This window comes from Malus sylvestris, chromosome 9 (genome assembly GCF_916048215.2).
Source record: "Malus sylvestris chromosome 9, drMalSylv7.2, whole genome shotgun sequence".
Classification (NCBI taxonomy): Eukaryota; Viridiplantae; Streptophyta; class Magnoliopsida; order Rosales; family Rosaceae; genus Malus; species Malus sylvestris.
The window spans coordinates 16,069,760-16,087,538 of record NC_062268.1 but is presented as its reverse complement, the minus strand read 5'-3'; the positions used below and the strand labels follow the sequence as shown (position 1 = coordinate 16,087,538).

Genomic DNA, 17,779 nt, shown 5'->3' with positions numbered 1-17,779 from the left:
ACCAGGTGATCAATAATACGTCCAGTACTCCAAAATTATTCGAAAACGTGCCGCTATTATCACCAACCAGGTGATCAAAAGTACGTCCAGTACTCCAAAATTATACATGAGCATCACTCATGTCAATCATACATAAACATTGATGAACATCACTCATGTCAATCATACATAAACATTCATGACCATCATTCATGTCAACATTCATGAGCATCACTTACAGAGCTCTAGCTTCAAAAGCTCCAACTTCAAAAGCTTTATTTACAAAAGCTCCAGCTTCAAAGCTTCACTTACAAAGCTTCACCTACAAAGCTTCAGTGCAGGGTATACAAATACCACCTCCGAACAACCGCCACTTCGGCCCATACATGGATTCAATTTGAAGTCTCCAACCAACAGACTCTATTGACTGAAGACTTGGGGGACTACATTATGTACCATATATTGGGCCTCAACTGGGCCTCATGAAAAATACTTGGGGGACTTAGCCCATTATTTATGTATTGAGGAGCAAGCCCTTATTCTATAAAAGGGACTCCCTCACTTTCATTAGAGATCACCCATTATTCATGTATTGATGAGCGATCTCTTATTCTATAAAAGGGACTCCCTCACCATCATTAGAGAGCATCGCCGCTTACTGAGCAACCGCCTCGCAGTGAGCATCAACTCTAGCCTATTATTTATGTATTGAGGAACGAGCCCTTATTTTATAAAAATGACTCCCTCACCATCATTAGAGAGCATCAACTCTAGCCCATTATTCATGTATTAAGGAGTGGGCCCTTATTCTATAAAAGGGACCCCCTCACCCTCATTAGAGAGTATCGCCGCCTACTGAGCAACCGCCTCGCCGCAAGCATCAACTCTAGCCCATATTTATGTATTGAGAAGCAAGCCCTTATTCTATAAAAGGGACTCCATCACCTTCAACGCCACAAGCCGAGCCAATTAAGGCAACATAAGTCACAAGCCGAGCAGCCTCGCAACATGTGCTACTTATAGTTGAGCATCATTTCACTTTGAGCACCACCTCATATCAAGTATCAGTTCAAGACGACATCTAGTTACTTCGGCCTACACATGGACTGAATTTCAAGTCTCTAGCCAAAAGACTCTCTTGACTGAAGACTTGGGGGACTACTGTTTGTACCATACCTAGGGCTTCCGTATTTAGATCTTGTATAAATACTCAGGGGACTCAAGTGTAATTATGTAATAAATGGAGGGGCAAATATGTAATAAGTGATAAGCCCTTATTCTATAAAATGACCTCTCACTCTCCTCATTAAGGGATGCCAATTCTTAGGCCTGACTCTCACCCTCTCAAAGTCTCACTCTCATTACAGAGGCTTTTTCCCTCCCTCACAATCCTCTCAGAGAAATACAATATCAGTGTGGACATAGCCCAAACATTGGGGTGAACCACGATACATCTTGTGTTATTTACTTTCTTGCAGATTTACGGTAAAATTTACGTTGTTCTAAGACCCCTCCGGTTTTGTGCATCAACAATCTGTAAGACTTATCCATATCTTATCAATCAATGCTATCACATAAGTCAGAGTTACCTATAGTGATCTGTACGACTTATCCATATCTCATCAATCAATGCTAGCTCATAAGTCGGAGTCACCTATAGTGACATGTACGACTTATCCATATCTCATCAATCAATGCTAGCACATAAGTCAGAGTCACCTATAGTGACATGTACGACTTATCCATATCTCATTAATCAATGCTAGCACATAAGTCAGAGTCACTTATAGTGACATGTACGACTTATCCATATCTCATCAATCAATGTTAGCTCATAAGTCGGAGTCACCTATAGTGACCTGTACGACTCATTCATATCTCATCAATCAATGCTAGCACATAAGTCAAAGTCATCTATAGTGACATGTACGACTTATCCATATCTCATCAGTCAATGCTAGCACATAAGTTGGAGTCACCTATAGTGACTTGTACAACTCATCCATATCTCATCAGTTAATGCTAGCATATAAGTCGGAGTCACATATAGTGACATGTACGACTTATCCATATCTCATCAATCAATGTTAACATATAAGTCGGAGTCACCTATAATGACTTGTACGACTCATCCATATCTCATCATTCAATGCTAGAACATAAGTCGGAGTCATTTATAGTGACCTGTACGACTTATCCATATCTCATCAATCAATGCTAGCACATAAGTCGGAGTTACCTATGGTGACATGTATGACTCATCCATATCTCATCAGTCAATATCCAAGTAATATGTCAGTCGGATCCACCTCTTGTGGCCTGTACAGCTGAACTTATAGCTCATCACATATCCCTGCACACGAGTTGGAACCACCTCTAGTGGTATGTACGACAAGACTGGGTGTAAATAAGTACGCTTAAGTGCTACGATCACGTGAAGACTATGCTAATAATCGTGGGTCACCTATGAGTCAAAACCACCTGTAGTGGTATGTACAACAGGACTGTGCACTTACCTTGGATCCAAGGTGAACGTAAGGTGCAGGAGGTGAACATCACGTAAAGGACCCTGGCCACCGGCGGGAGCACTAACACCGGAGTGCAAGTTTAAGAGCTCTAACTGCATCTATTGTAACATATACGACTCATGGGCAACCTGTACGACAGTGTAGGAGTTGCCTATCATTGCAACTTGTATGACAAGGTCGGAGTTGCCTAAAACATACATGTAGTCATGCCATAACTCCATCATTTCAACTAATACCATAAACTCACCTGAACTTACCTGGGTGTCCTATGTTCACCTTTGCATTTCAAAGCGTTCACCATAATTATGTGCAGGTAATATACATATAGATAAACCTTGATGCAATCTGATACTCAACTGTGTTATAGCATTTTCAATTATATACATATATATATATATATATATATATAATGGCATAAAAATGCATAAGCTGTAACGCCCTACTCTCGAACTATTTATTTTCGAGCATAATTATCGGTGATAAGCCCAACTAGACACTAATTTAATTAACTATCACTACTTACATTTCCTTACTTCAAATTCTTGATTCTTCACACATTGATTTATGACCAACATTTAACCACCAAATCATAAGGTTAAATCTCACATTTTACACAAATGTCCCTCATATTACTCAATTCTCTAAACAAGGTTATTGTCTCAATTATTTAGTCTCATTTATTGTATGGTTGCATCTAACATCTCATTAGACTACCTACGTACCCTAAACAATGATCAAGTCATTCGTAGTTCATAATAATTACTTCAAAGCATTCACAATAATCATAAGCAATAATCAGTTTATAAACGTTTGTGGAATTATCAATCATATAATATATATATATACACACACGATAGAAAGGAAAAGACTCACTCATCTAAGGTCCGCACTACGACTCCCTAGCACGTATATCAAGCCATCAAGAACCAATGTCGCCTAGAACAATTATCAAATCACGTCTCAGAGTTTTTGCCGATAAAATACATAATTTACATAAAACACATCCCTACGTAATTCACTTTGGAAGATCAGCATCACAGATTTCTGATCTATTACTTCCAAAGATTCACATTATGTTCCTAGAGCCACGTCGTAATGTTTCATTATGATCCAACAGTCGGATCTTTGCCAATTGCCAAAACTAAGTGGCGGTCAATATTTTATTTTATGAACTTACAAATTCAATTTGGGAAGATCCGTACATCGGATTCCAGATCCGTAAGTTTCTATGGTCTTCAAATATTACATACTATAATGTATTAAATTTTGGTGACGATCGAACAGACGAATCATTGATTCATACAAAGGTCAAGTGATGTATCGTAATGAAACTAAGTTCAAACAATCAAACCACATCATATGGATATCAATCATGACATCAAAGCATCTAATTGAACTTAAAAGGATATCGTCTGCCCACTAGCCAGGCCGCCGCCACGGGTGGCGGTCGGCCGCCCCGACTTGCCGGAAAATTTGACTATTTTTAAAAAATTACCAAAATTTATAGAAATGAAGATCTCAATTAGTAGATCAAGTTTTATACTTATGGACAAGTCCAATTTGGCAAGGAAAAGCCCCAAATTCACTCAAACCCACTGGAAAACCTAAGATGGGTGTTATTCGATTCGACTTCCTCAATGTTCCAACGCCCCTACAACTGAATGGGTCTTGTTCCTAAGTCCAAGGGGAGTTGATTAAGGGTGATGTTGAATGGTGATACTCATCGAAATGACGAAACGCCGACGAGAACCCCCGGGTTCTTCGGTGGAGTTCTACCCGAAATAGGCCTTAAAACCCTTGATTTTTTTGGCATAATTGGTAGATGGAAAGTGGCGCAAGAAGTTACAGGTGAAGGATGGATGAAACTAGCCTGAAAAAAATGGTGGAATTGGCCGGCATTCACCCGGGTCGAAACCAGGTTGGTGGTGCACGGGTTGACGAAATGGAGGGGAAAGTTTCAGCTTCTCTCTCCTTTCCTAAGGTCCTATTTTTTTTTTCTTTTCTCTAAAAACATGATTGGTTCCCTTTATTTTAACTAATTTAACCTTTAACCCACATGTGGAAATTAAATAATTCCCACAATCCATAGTTTTACAACTTCAAACGTCTTTAACTATACCGATATAATCCGAACTTGCAAACGGCTTTCGCTTGTGCTTTCGTACCAACGAGTACTACACAATTGCACTAAGTGAATAAGTCATACGTTTCTCTATACTCTCCCTCTGCATCCTCCTCAATTTGATTCTCCGACCATCCCCAAACGCAACTTTTGCTACTCCTGATGCGTCAACCTCCCTTTGCATCTCTCTCTCTCTCTCGATTTGGATTAGGTCTCTTGGGTAGAATTTTTGGGGTGGGTTGGTGATGGGTATGTGTTGGTTCAGGGATGGGGATGGGTGCGCTTTGGGTGTTGAATCGTGGGAGGCAGATGGAAGGGGTTGAATCTGAAAGGTTACTTTCGGCCAAAAACTCTAATACCAGATGTTGGTTTTCTTTCGGAATTCAAATACCTCATCTAAGTCAGTAATTTAATTCCGGGAATATCTGTGACAACCCGTCCCAAATTTTATTATTTTATAAATTTTAAAAGCGTGATTTTACAAAAATGCCCTAGAAGTGAAGGTGTTGACCTTCATTGACCAACGCTTAGGGAAATGTACTAAATATTCTTGTAGTGTATTACTGATGTATTCGACGATGCAAACGCGTGAACGCAAGCAGAAGTGAATTTGGAGTTATAATTAAAGTTTTGTGAAGCTACAAACCGAATGTATTTTGAAGAAATGATTTATCCTAAGAATATTATATTATTTTGTACTAAATGATTGGGCCACATGGGTGTGGCTGAGAAGAGGGCATCGGAGAGAAGGAAATTAGAGGAAAAAGAGATTGGGCAAAGCTGCCCAATCTGGAAAAAGAGATAGAGACCGAAAGGGAGAAAGGGGTTAGACCAATCAGAAAGCAAGAAATGAGGGAAAGGAGAATGGAGAGAAGCGGGGGAAAAATGAAGAAACGGGTTTTCCCCAACCCGTGCACCCGCACACCCATCTCTATTTTTCCAACGATTTTCACCAGATTTCTCACAAATTGGATCAAGGTACCACTCCCAATCAACACCTAGACCTTCCCTCTTCATGTTTCACCCCAAAAAATCTTGAAATTTGGTGGTCGTTTGGTGAAAAACCCACATGTGGGTGTTGCGAGTTTGTGTTCGAAATCCTCCAATTTTTGAAGCAATTTCTTCCAATCACTACCACCCATAGCTTCCTCTTGAGGCCTAGAACAAAGCCCAAACAAGTTTGGGAGCGGCGGAGCTGTTTTGGAGACGGATCGAATACACCCAAAAACAAGGGTTTAGCACGGTTTTGATGAAATTGGGGCCTTTCCAGGCCAAATTGGCCTTGGTCACGGGTATGAAAGTTGTTCTACTCATTGAGATCTTCAAATCTGCAAATTTTGGTAATTTTTAGAAATAATTGAATTTTTCGGCGAGCCGGGGTGGCCGATTGCCACCCGCGGCGGCACGTGGCCTGAGGGCTGCCAATGCTATTTTTAGACTATATGTGATGTCTTGAATTCAGTTTTGAGAAGTGAATGACGTAGATTGATCATTAGAGCCAAAATTCTCTAAGATACGTTAATAGGCCATTATATGAATCTACAATCTGACCGTTGGATCGTCATCAAACTTTGATAAATTATTATTCATAATATTTGAGGAATATAGAAACTTACGGATTAGGAATCCGACGTATGGATCTCCTCAATTTGGATTTGTAAGTTCGTAAAATAAAATGCTAACCGCCACTTAGTTTTGGCAATTGGCGGAGATCCGACCGTTGGATCGTTCTGAAACTTTAGTATGTTGTTCTAGAAGCATAATGTGGATCCTTGGAAGTTACGGATCAGAGATCTGATTTGTAGATCTTATGGACCGAATTGTGTAGACTTGTGTGCGATGTAAGTTATGTATTATATCAACGAGAATTCTGAGATATGATTTGATAATTGGTCACAGGCGCCGATCGTTTATGACACCTTGATGTTCGTGCTAAGAAGTTGTAGCGCGGACTCTAGGTGAGTGGATCTTTCCTTGCTCATCTTATGTTTCATGATTGATAATTCTTTAAATGCTTTTAAATAAAACTAAGAACTTATGCAATGACATATATATATTTATATGTTATAAAATACTATGAGATGGTTGAGTTAGATTTCATTGTGATCTATCCATATGCGTATTACTATAAATGATTATTGTGAACTACGAATGGCTTGATCCATGTTTAGGGTACGTAGGCAGTCTAACGAGACGTTAAATGCAACCATATAAGAAATGAGATTAAATAACCAAGACCATAGCCTTGTTTAAGGAATTGAGCAATATGTGTGGCTTTTAGTTTTAAGTATATATGTATACACTCGATATTTTCCCAGAAATATGTTTAAATGAGATTATGCCTTGAATGTCATGCATATGAGTCTATAATTCGTATATGAATTGGTATATGATGCATTATATATAATTGTGGCGTGGTGAACGCTCTGAAGTGCAAAGGTGAATACAGGACACTCAGGTAAGTTTAGGTAAACTCAAGTAAGTATATGGTATTAGTTTAACTGATGAGATATGCGATGAGATATGAATATGTCGTACAGGTCACTAAAGGTGACTCTGACTATTATATGCTAGCCATAACTGAAGAGATATGAATATGTCGTATAGATCACTAGAGGTGACTTCGACTATTATATGCTAGCCATAACTGATGAGATATGCAATGAGATATAAATGTGTCGTATAGGTCACTAGAGGTGACTCTGACTATTATATGCTAGCCATAACTGATGAGATATGAATATGTCGTATAGGTCACTAAAGGTGACTCCGACTATTATATGCTAGCCATAACTGATGAGATATGCGATGAGATATGAATGTGTCGTATAGGTCACTAAAGGTGACTCCGACTATTATATGCTAGCCATAACTGATGAGATATACGATGAGATATGAATATGTCGTATAGGTCACTAGAGGTGACTCCGACTATTATATGCTAGCCATGATTGGTGAGAGATATGATGAGATATGAATATGTCGTATAGGTCACTAGAGGTGACTCTGACTATTATATGTTAGTCATAAGTGATGAGATATGTGATGAGATATGAATATGTCGTATAGGTCACTAGAGGTGACTCCGACTATTATATGCTAGCCATAACTGATGACATATGCGATGAGATATGAATATGTCGTATAGGTCACTAGAGGTGACTCCGACTATTATATGCTAGCCATGATTGATGAGAGATATGATGAGATATGAATATGTCGTATAGGTCACTAGAGGTGACTCCGACTATTATATGTTAGCCATAAGTGATGAGATATGCGATGAGATATGAATGTATCGTATAGGTCACTAAAGGTGACTCCGACTATTATATGGTAGCCATAACTGATGAGATATGCGATGAGATATGAATATGTCGTATAGGTCACTAAAGGTGGCTCCGACTATTATATGCTAGCCATGATTGATGAGAGATATGATGAGATATGAATATGTCATATAGGTCACTAGAGGTGACTCCGACTATTATATGTTAGCCATAAGTGATGAGATATGAATGTGTCGTATAGGTCACTAGAGGTGACTCCGACTATTATATGCTAGCCATAACTGATGAGATATGCGATGAGATATGAATATGTCGTATAGGTCACTAAAGGTGACTCCAACTATTATATGCTAGCCATAACTGATGAGATATGCGATGAGATATGAATGTGTCGTATAGGTCACTAGAGGTGACTCCAACTATTATATGCTAGCCATAACTGATGAGATATACGATGAGATATGAATATGTTGTATAGGTCACTAGAGGTGACTCCGACTATTATATGCTAGCCATGATTGATGAGAGATATGATGAGATATGAATATGTCGTATAGGTCACTAGAAGTGACTCCGACTATTATATGTTAGCCATAAGTGATGAGATATGCGATAAGATATGAATGTGTCGTATAGATCACTAGAGGTGACTCCGACTATTATATGCTAGCCATAACTGATGAGATATGAATATGTCGTATAGGTCACTAGAGGTGACTCCGACTATTATATGCTAGCCATGATTGATGAGAGATATGATGAGATATGAATATGTCGTATAAGTCACTAGAGATGACTCCGACTATTATATGTTAGTCATGATTGATGAGAGATATGATGAGATATGAATATGTCGTATAGGTCACTAGAGGTGACTCCGACTATTATATGTTAGCCATAAGTGATGAGGTATGCGATGAGATATGAATGTGTCGTATAGGTCACTAGAGGTGACTCCGACTATTATATGCTAGCCATAACTGATGAGATATGCGATGAGATATGAATGTATCGTATAGGTCACTAGAGGTGACTTCGACTATTATATGCTAGCCATAACTGATGAGATATGCTATGAGATGTGAATATGTCGTATAAGTCACTAGAGGTGACTCCGACTATTATATGCTAGCCATAATTGATGAGAGATATGATGAGATATGAATATGTCGTATATGTCACTAGAGGTGACTCCGACTATTATATGTTAGCCATAAGTGATGAGATATGCGATGTGATATGAATGTGTCGTATAGGTTACTACAGGTGACTCCGACTATTATATGCTAGCCATAACTGATGAGATATGCGATGAGATATGAATATGTCGTATAGGTCACTAGAGGTGACTCCGACTATTATATGCTAGCCATAGCTGATGAGATATGAATGTGTCGTATAGGTCACTAGAAGTGACTCCTACTATTATATGCTAGTCATAACTGATGAGATATGCGATGAGATATGAATATGTCGTATAGGTCACTAAAGGTGACTCCGACTATTATATGCTAGTCATAACTGATGAGATATACAATGAGATATGAATATGTCGTATAGGTCACTAGAGGTGACTCCAACTATTATATGCTAGCCATAACTAATGAGATATGCGATGAGATATGAATATGTCGTATAGGTCACTAGAGGTGACTCCGACTTGCGTACTAGTATGAGTTATTAATCACATGATTGTTTGATATTATTGATGAGATGCTGTGTTGTGGTACATTATGATTTCTCTGGAAATTATATAGGTGTTGTAGCGAGTGATTACATGTTTTATATGTTTTCTATTAGCATTTCACTTACAGGCCCACTTATTCTTAACTTGTCTTTACCTTCCAGGTATTATTAGCTGAGTTTTATTATCACCAAAGACTCATGGCGATTCTTAGTATCGGAGACTATTTTGAGGGTATGATTCTTATATCACTTTTATGTACTTGCTTATGCTCTAACATCACGTGTGAAGTGAGTTCATTCCCACTCTCCCGTGCACTCTGGTATTTAGGCACTCTTAGGTTTAAATTTATTCACAATTTTCCACATCATCACACTTTATGGTTTCGTCACCTTCCAAGGTCGGCCAGCACAACTTGATTCGGAGTCCTAGTGGACATTCCAGGTCGGGGTGTGTCAATATCAGGGGTTTGATTCCTGATTTTGGGTGGAGCCCACTAATATTTTGCATTCCCAAAATTTGGTAAACATCGAAATCACCCACGGAAGAATTCGATTCCCTTTATGCATAAACACGCTATTAAAGTGTTTTAGGAGAAGTTCTGTATGCAATTCCCCAACAATTGCTTAATTTAGTGGCACATAAACTTCACTTTGTTGGAAGAGATCTTAAGTTCAAATCTCATATACAACAGTCATGAATTAATAAATAAAAAAAAATTGTATGTAACTGCAACAGAGAATTGGCCACATCGAATACTATCTTGATTTACAAATTGTAACAAAAAAATGGGGATAAAAGGCTGGTGGCAGACGGGAAAAAAATGACCTCTGGATTAAAGATCCTGACGGCATGCTTATGTAAGGCAAACGGATGTTTGTACCGAATGTTGAGGAATTAAAGAAAGACATATTGGATGAAGCGCATATATCTGCTTTTGAGATGCATCCAGGGAGCACCAAGATGTATCATACCATCCGACACTTCTATTATTGGCCAGGTATGAAAAGAGAGATTGCAGAGTATGTTAGTCGTTGTGCAATTTGCCAGCAAGTTAAGGCAGAAAGGACAAAGCCGTTTGGATTGCGACAACCATTTCCGATACCTCAGTGGAAATGGGAAAATATTACGATGGATTTCGTGTACAAGTTACCTCGTACTCGAAATGGTCACGATGGTATCTGGGTAGTAGTTGATTGACTTACCAAGTTAGCGCACTTCATACCCGTTTGTGAGAATTATTTGTTAAATTAGTTGGCCGAACGGTTTATCTCTGAAGTGGTTAGGTACCACAGAGTCCCAGTTAGTATCATTTCTGACCGGGATCCCAGATTCACTTCGAAGTTCTAGGTAGCTTTTGGATCGAGATTACTCTACAGCACCGCCTATCATCCCCAAACAGATGGGCAGTTAGAAAGAACTATCCAGACTTTGGAAGATATGTTGAGATCGTCAGTTCTACAGTTTGGAAACGCTTGGCAAGTTCGCGTATAACAACAACTTCCATTATAGTATTGGTATGGCACCATTTGAAGCGTTATATGGGAAACCGTGCCATACTCCACTTTGTTGGTCCGAGGTTAGCGAACGAGTTTTAGTAGGCCCTGAGATAGTGAAGGAGACGACACAGAACATTCAGGTGATAAAGGCTAACCTGAAAGCAGCCCAGGATCTGCAGAAGAGTATCGCCGACAGACATTCTACCGACAGAGTTTATAAGGTTGGTGATTGGGTATTCTTGAAGTTATTGGGTATTCTTGAAGTTATCGCCGGGGAAAGGTGTTGTGCGATTCAGAAAGAAAGGGAAACTCAGCCCTAGGTACATCGGACCATACCAGATCGTTGAACGAGTCGGTGAAGTTGCTTATCGACTTGCCTTGCCACCAGAGTTGGCGAGAGTGCACAATGTGTTTCATGTATCGATGCTACGGAGTTACGTTTCTGATCCATCACATGTAATCCCTCCTCAGCCACTGGAGATCAATCCAGATTTGACCTATGATAAGGTTCCAGTGACTATCCTTGATTGGAAGGATAAGGTTCTTAGGAACAAGGCCGTGCGGATGGTGAAGGTTTTGTGAAGGAACCACTCAGTGGAATAAGCCACTTGGGAGACAGAATAGCGTATGCGAGATATGTATCCACGTCTATTTTATGGCTTTGATAGTAGTTAGTATCGAAATTTCGGGGATGAAATTTTTATAAGGGGGGCAGATTGTGACGACCCGTCCCTAATTTTCCTATGTAATTTCTCTCCGAGTATGTGTATTGACGATTATGCCCTTATTGGTAAGTGACGTGGACTTATTCTTATCGCTTTCCTTTTTATTTCTCACTATCACATTTAAATTGTACACGCTAATACGAGTAGGTGTAAATTTTAAAGTGTAAAAATATCTACTTCGGATAGATTTCGATTTCCTTTTACTGTAGGAAATCTAAAAACCTATCCTTGGATTCCTTTTAAAACCCATCCCGTGCACTTCTCTACATTATTCCACTTTCAGCTACCCCATCTTTTCTTTATTTTCTGTCCACCTCTATCAGAAAAAGCAAAGAAAATTTCAAAACCTCACTCTCTTCTTTCTCTCTTTCTCCCGTGAACTCTTTCTTCCTCTACAACTCCATGAGCGAGCTCCAAAGCTCGTAGATTGAACAAACAAACTACATCATCATGCTCATCTCAGTCTCACGATCACAACCATGTCCTTGAAATCTAGTGTGGACAAGTTTTGACTCACCAACTCAGAAGGTCAACTCGGCGAGTTCGACATATCGATTTTCAGGCTATACATGGCTTAGGTAAGCCTTGAGAAACCCTTAGAACTTCATTTCACTTCTATGGGTTGTTATTGATCCTTTGTTTGTGTTTTGAACGTGTGGTTTTACCCAGAAACTCGAGAAGAATGAGAACCTGCCATTTTTCACTCAAGAACCTTGGCCATTTAGTCACTTTCAAATCGTTTTTATGGTCAACCTCGACAACAACTGGACTTCTTCTAGGTACAAACTTGTTCTTTACATTCCTAACTTCAAAATGGTTTTTGAATCACTAAGTTTGGTTAAGTAACGAGTTAGAAATCCACTCTGGAAGTTGGGAAGAAAATTTTAGTTTTCTGGACATCACAGACTATATTTTAGTTTTCTGGACATCACTAAGTCGTGGTCGTTTAGCCACTTTCAGGCCAAATGTCTGAACAACACAGACTATATTCGAACTTTCTGTAAATTGGGATCGGTAGATCATATTCCTAGCTTTAATTTGGCTTTTATAGAAGTGAATTTGGTTGAGAATCGAGCTCGTTAGGGGCTCTGGAAGTTGGCCCAAAAATCTGCAAAACTACAGATTTTCGTGAAGAAGGCAAGTACAGTGTACTCGCGGAGGCGCGTGGGCACGCGTGGTCAGATCTTTAGGCGACGCGTGGTTGACACGTGTGTGTTCGTATCGTCGAGTAGATCGATTTCATATATTTACACCCTAGGTTTGAGCAAACTATGGGGGTTTTATTTAGGTTTCCGTTATGTGCTTTAATTAATGTTATTTAGTTATTTCACATATAGGGGAAACTTATTCCGAGGATTTTTTAGGCCAAGCTAGGCTCGGGGGCTACGACCCAGCGACGTACTTGTGAGTGGGCAGTTGTTTTATACCTGTATATATTTATAGTTTCCATGAATGCGTATTTACTTCACTTTTATGCCTAACTTGCCTAGTATCATTATTGTGATATAAATTGTGATAAATGCTGCTATATGGTTATGATATTACTGTCATGGCATTCATACGTACTTATGTACATGCTCATTTTGCTGCACCCGGTGTTAGTACTCGCCCTAGGGCCAAGGCCAGTCATTCACGTGTATGTTCACATTCGCACCGTTCGCTCGCCTTGGATCCAAGTTTAGGTGCCTGTCTTGTCGAGTAGATTGCATTAGGCGATCCGACTTGTATGGGATGTGCTTTTGCACCAGTCTTCACGTGATCGTAGTACTAGAGCATATTGATTACACCCAGTCCTGTTCGTGTCAGAAACCATCTGTTCAAACTTGTGTGCCAGCTTAGATGGATGAGCACTTAGTTATATTGATTATAACATTATTATTATTGTGGCATATGATACATTATTTACTTGGTATATTTCTGGTTATATGGCTGATATATTGGATTTCATACTTACGTAGTATGTTTTGAGGAAACTATACTTGTTTTACAGCGAGAGGTTAGTATATTCAAAGATAAAGGTTTTCTTATAAGCATTGTTTTGCTGACCCACTCAACTTTGTTTTTCGCCCCTCCAGGACCTAGATAGCTGTACTTTCTGTGGCACTCGAGGAATCACGGCAGTTCTGACATTTCCTTCTGTTTAGACGTACGAACTTATCACTATTATGTAATAAGTGTACTTTGGTTGCTTTGACTACTCTTTCGTAGTCTCACTGCCTATTACGCTCTGAATAATTGTAGTGGGTTCAACCCACGAATTGCGCACTCTTTCACTGTTTAGTTCTAATTAGTTTTAATTTTATTCACTTTTTGCATCACTTACCCTTATGGTTACGTCACCTCACAGTGACGGCCATCATGCTTCGACATTTCCAGGTCGGGGTGTGTCATTAGCTGTTGGATTTAAATTTGGACCATTAAATTTTTTTTAACCATTCGATTTGATCAAATTAATCTTAACCATTGGATTCAATGAATTTATAAATATAAAACTAATATATATATATATATATATATATATATATATATATATATATATATATATATAGTGGGTTAGTCCCACTAACCCAGGGAGAATTCTTGGCTAAATTTACCCCATAAATGAGTTTTGAGTTTTAACTCATATTTGCCCTAAAGGTTGGAGGAAGTTGACGTAAGTTTAGAACCTAAATTTTGAATTTTACTCCAAAAATTAGAGTAGGTTTTAAGAAATAGAAAATTATAAACACAAAATCCCGACCCAAGCGACCAAGACTGAAATAGAAGAAATTCCACGAATTCCTTTTACCCACCATGAGTAGCAACTAGACCTGTAAACGGGTCAGGTTTACTGGGTTTGCGTCGGGTCAAACCCGACCCGTTAATTTAACGGGTCATCCAAACCCAACCCGTTAAGCTAACGGGTCACCCATTTCACCTATTAACAATTTTTCTTTACCATGTTAACAAATAAATAAAAAATGCCATTAAGCTCAAACAAAAACAAAACTTTGATTCAGGAACAAAATCAACAAACAACAATTAATTTGGATAAGATTGGATGAATGCAAAAAATGCAATTAAGTCGGCGCTAGACAAAACAACCTTTGGCAATTCCTCTTCTCCCTCTGCAAATTTTACCCTTGCTGGCGGAATGGGTGTTCGGGATTCGAATAATTGCAGACAATGTGGGATGTCAAAAGCTGAGTTGAGAATTGCAGACGCAACAAAGGTGAGCACGAGGGATAGAATCTGAGAGATGTCTCTTTTCGCATTCGGCTGATTGCAGGCTTGCAGTCGTTTGATCCACACAGGGCCACCCATTTGGGCTTAAGACTATTGAACTTACACAAAAGTCCTCACTAACGGGTGTTAACGGGTTTCACTGGTTCACCCAAAATGACTCATTATTTAACGGGTTGACCCGTTAACCACCTGACCCATTTATCACTCACCCGAATACTAATTTTAACGGGTCGGATTGAAAATGTCAAGTCTAGTAGCAACTAGTAATTCCTCAACTTCCTCTATCAAAAAAAGCAAAGGAAATTTCAAAACCTCTCTCTTCTTTCTCTTTCTCTCTCCCGTGAACTCTATCTTCCTCTGCAACTTCATGAGCGAGCTCTAAAGCTCGTGGATCGAACAAACAAACTACATCATCATGTTCATCTCAGTCCCACGATCACAACTATGTCCTTGAAATTTGGTATGGACGAGTTTTGACTCACCAACTCAGAAGGTCGACTCGGCGAGTTCGACATATCAATTTTCAGGCCATGCATGGCTTAGGTAAGCCTTGAGAAACCCTTAGAACCTTCATTTCACTTCTATGGGTTGTTATTGATCATTTGTTTGTGTTTTGAACGTGTGGTTTTACCTAGAAACTCGAGAAGAATGAGAACCTACCATTTTTCATTCAAGAACCGTGGCCATTTAGTCACTTTCAAACTGTTTTTCTGGTCAACCTCGACCACAACTTGACTTCTTCTAGGTACAAACTTGTTCCCTACATTCCTAACTTCAAAATGGTTTTTGAATCACTAAGTTTGGTTAAGTGACGAGTTAGAAATCAACTCTGGAAGTTGGGAAGAAAATTTTAGTTTTCTGGACATCACAGGCTATATTTTAGTTTTCTGGACATCACTAAGTCGTGGTCGTTTGGCCACTTTCAGGCCAAATTTCTAAACAACATAGACTATATTCGAACTTTCTGTAAATTGGGATCGGTAGATCGCATTCCTAGCTTTAATTTGGCTTTTGTAGAAGTGAATTTGGTTGAGAATCGAGCTCATTAGGGGCTATGGAAGTTGGCCTAAAAATCTGCAAGACTATAGATTTTCGCGAAGAAGGCGAGTACAGTGTACTCGCGGGGGCGCGTGGGCGCGCGTGGTCAGATCTTTAGGCGGCGCGTGGTTGACATGTGTGTATGTGTTCGTGTCGTCGAGTAGATCGATTTCATATATTTACACCCTAGGTTTAAGCAAACTATGGGGGTTTTATTTAGGTTTCCGTTATATGTTTTAATTAATGTTATTTAGTTATTTCACATATAGGGGAAACTTATTCCGAGGATTTTCGAGGCCAAGCTAGGCTCGGGAGCTACGACCCAACGACGTACTTGTGAGTGGGTAGTTGTTTTATACCTATATATATTTATAGTTTCCATGAATGCGTATTTACTTCACTTTTACGCCTAACTTGCCTAGTATCATTATTGTGATATAAATTGTGATAAATGCTACTATATGGTTGTTATATTATTGTCATGGCATTCATACGTACTTGTGTACATGCTCATCTTGCTGCACCCGGTGTTAGTACTCGCCCTAGGGCCAGGGCCAGTCCTTCACATGTATGTTCACATCTGCACCGTTCGCTTGCCTTGGATCTAAGTTTAAGTGCCAGTCTTGTCGGGTAGATTGCATTAGGCGATTCGACGTGTATGTGATGTAATTTTGCACCAGTCTTCACGTGATCGTAGTACTAGAGCATATTGATTACACCCAGTCCTGTTCGTGTCAGAAACCATCTGTTCGAACTTGTGTGCCAGCTTAGATGGATGAGCACTTAGTCATATTGATTATCACATTATTATTATTGTGGCATATGATACATCATTTACTTGGCATATTTCTGGTTATATGGGTGATATATTGGATTTCATACTTACGTAGTATGTTTTGAGGAAACTATACTTGTTTTACGGCGAGGGGTTAGTATATTCAAAGATAAAATACTTGTTTTACGGCGAAGGGTTAGTATATTCAAAGATAAAGGTTTTCTTATAAGCATTATTTTGCTGACTCACTCAACTTTGTTTTTCACCCCTCCAGGACCTAGATAGATGTACTCTCTGTGGCACTCGAGGAATCACGGCAGTTTTGACATTTCCTTCTGTTTAGACGTACGAACTTATCACTATTATGTAATAAGTGTACTTTGGTTGCTTTGACTACTCTTTCATAGCCTCACTGTCTATTATGCTCTGAATAATTGTAGTGGGTTCAACTCACGAATTGCGCACTCTTTCACTGTTTAGTTCTAATTAGTTTTAATTTTATTCAATTTTTGCATCACTTACCCTTATGGTTACATCACCTCACGGTGACGGCCAGCATGCTTCGACCTTTCCAGGTCGGGATGTGTCATTAGCCGTTGGATTTAAATTTGGACCATTAAATTTTTTTTAACCATTGGATTTGAGAATTGCAGGCACAGCAAAGGTGAGCACGAGGGATTGAATCTGAAAGATGTCTCTTTTCGCATTTGGCTTATTGCAAGCTTGCAGTCGTTTGATCCACACAGGGCCACCCATTTGGGCATAGGACTATTGAACTTACACAAAAGTCCTCACTAACGGGTGTTAACGGGTTTCATTGGTTCATCCAAAATGACTCATTATTTAACGGGCTGACCCGTTAACCACCTGACTCGTTTATCACTCACCCGAATACTAATTTTAACGGCTCGGAT

The 17,779-nt window shown here is 39.2% G+C and overlaps 1 long non-coding RNA gene across 1 annotated transcript; it reads left to right on the top strand.

The window, feature by feature from the left end:
• Positions 1–12,154: 12,154 nt before the first annotated feature.
• On the top strand, positions 12,155–17,357 carry LOC126583285 (uncharacterized). The gene is made up of 4 exons (XR_007609710.1): positions 12,155–12,405; positions 12,497–12,606; positions 16,360–16,426; positions 17,140–17,357. It is a non-coding gene; the product is annotated as an uncharacterized LOC126583285 (long non-coding RNA).
• The last annotated feature ends 422 nt before the right edge of the window (positions 17,358–17,779 follow it).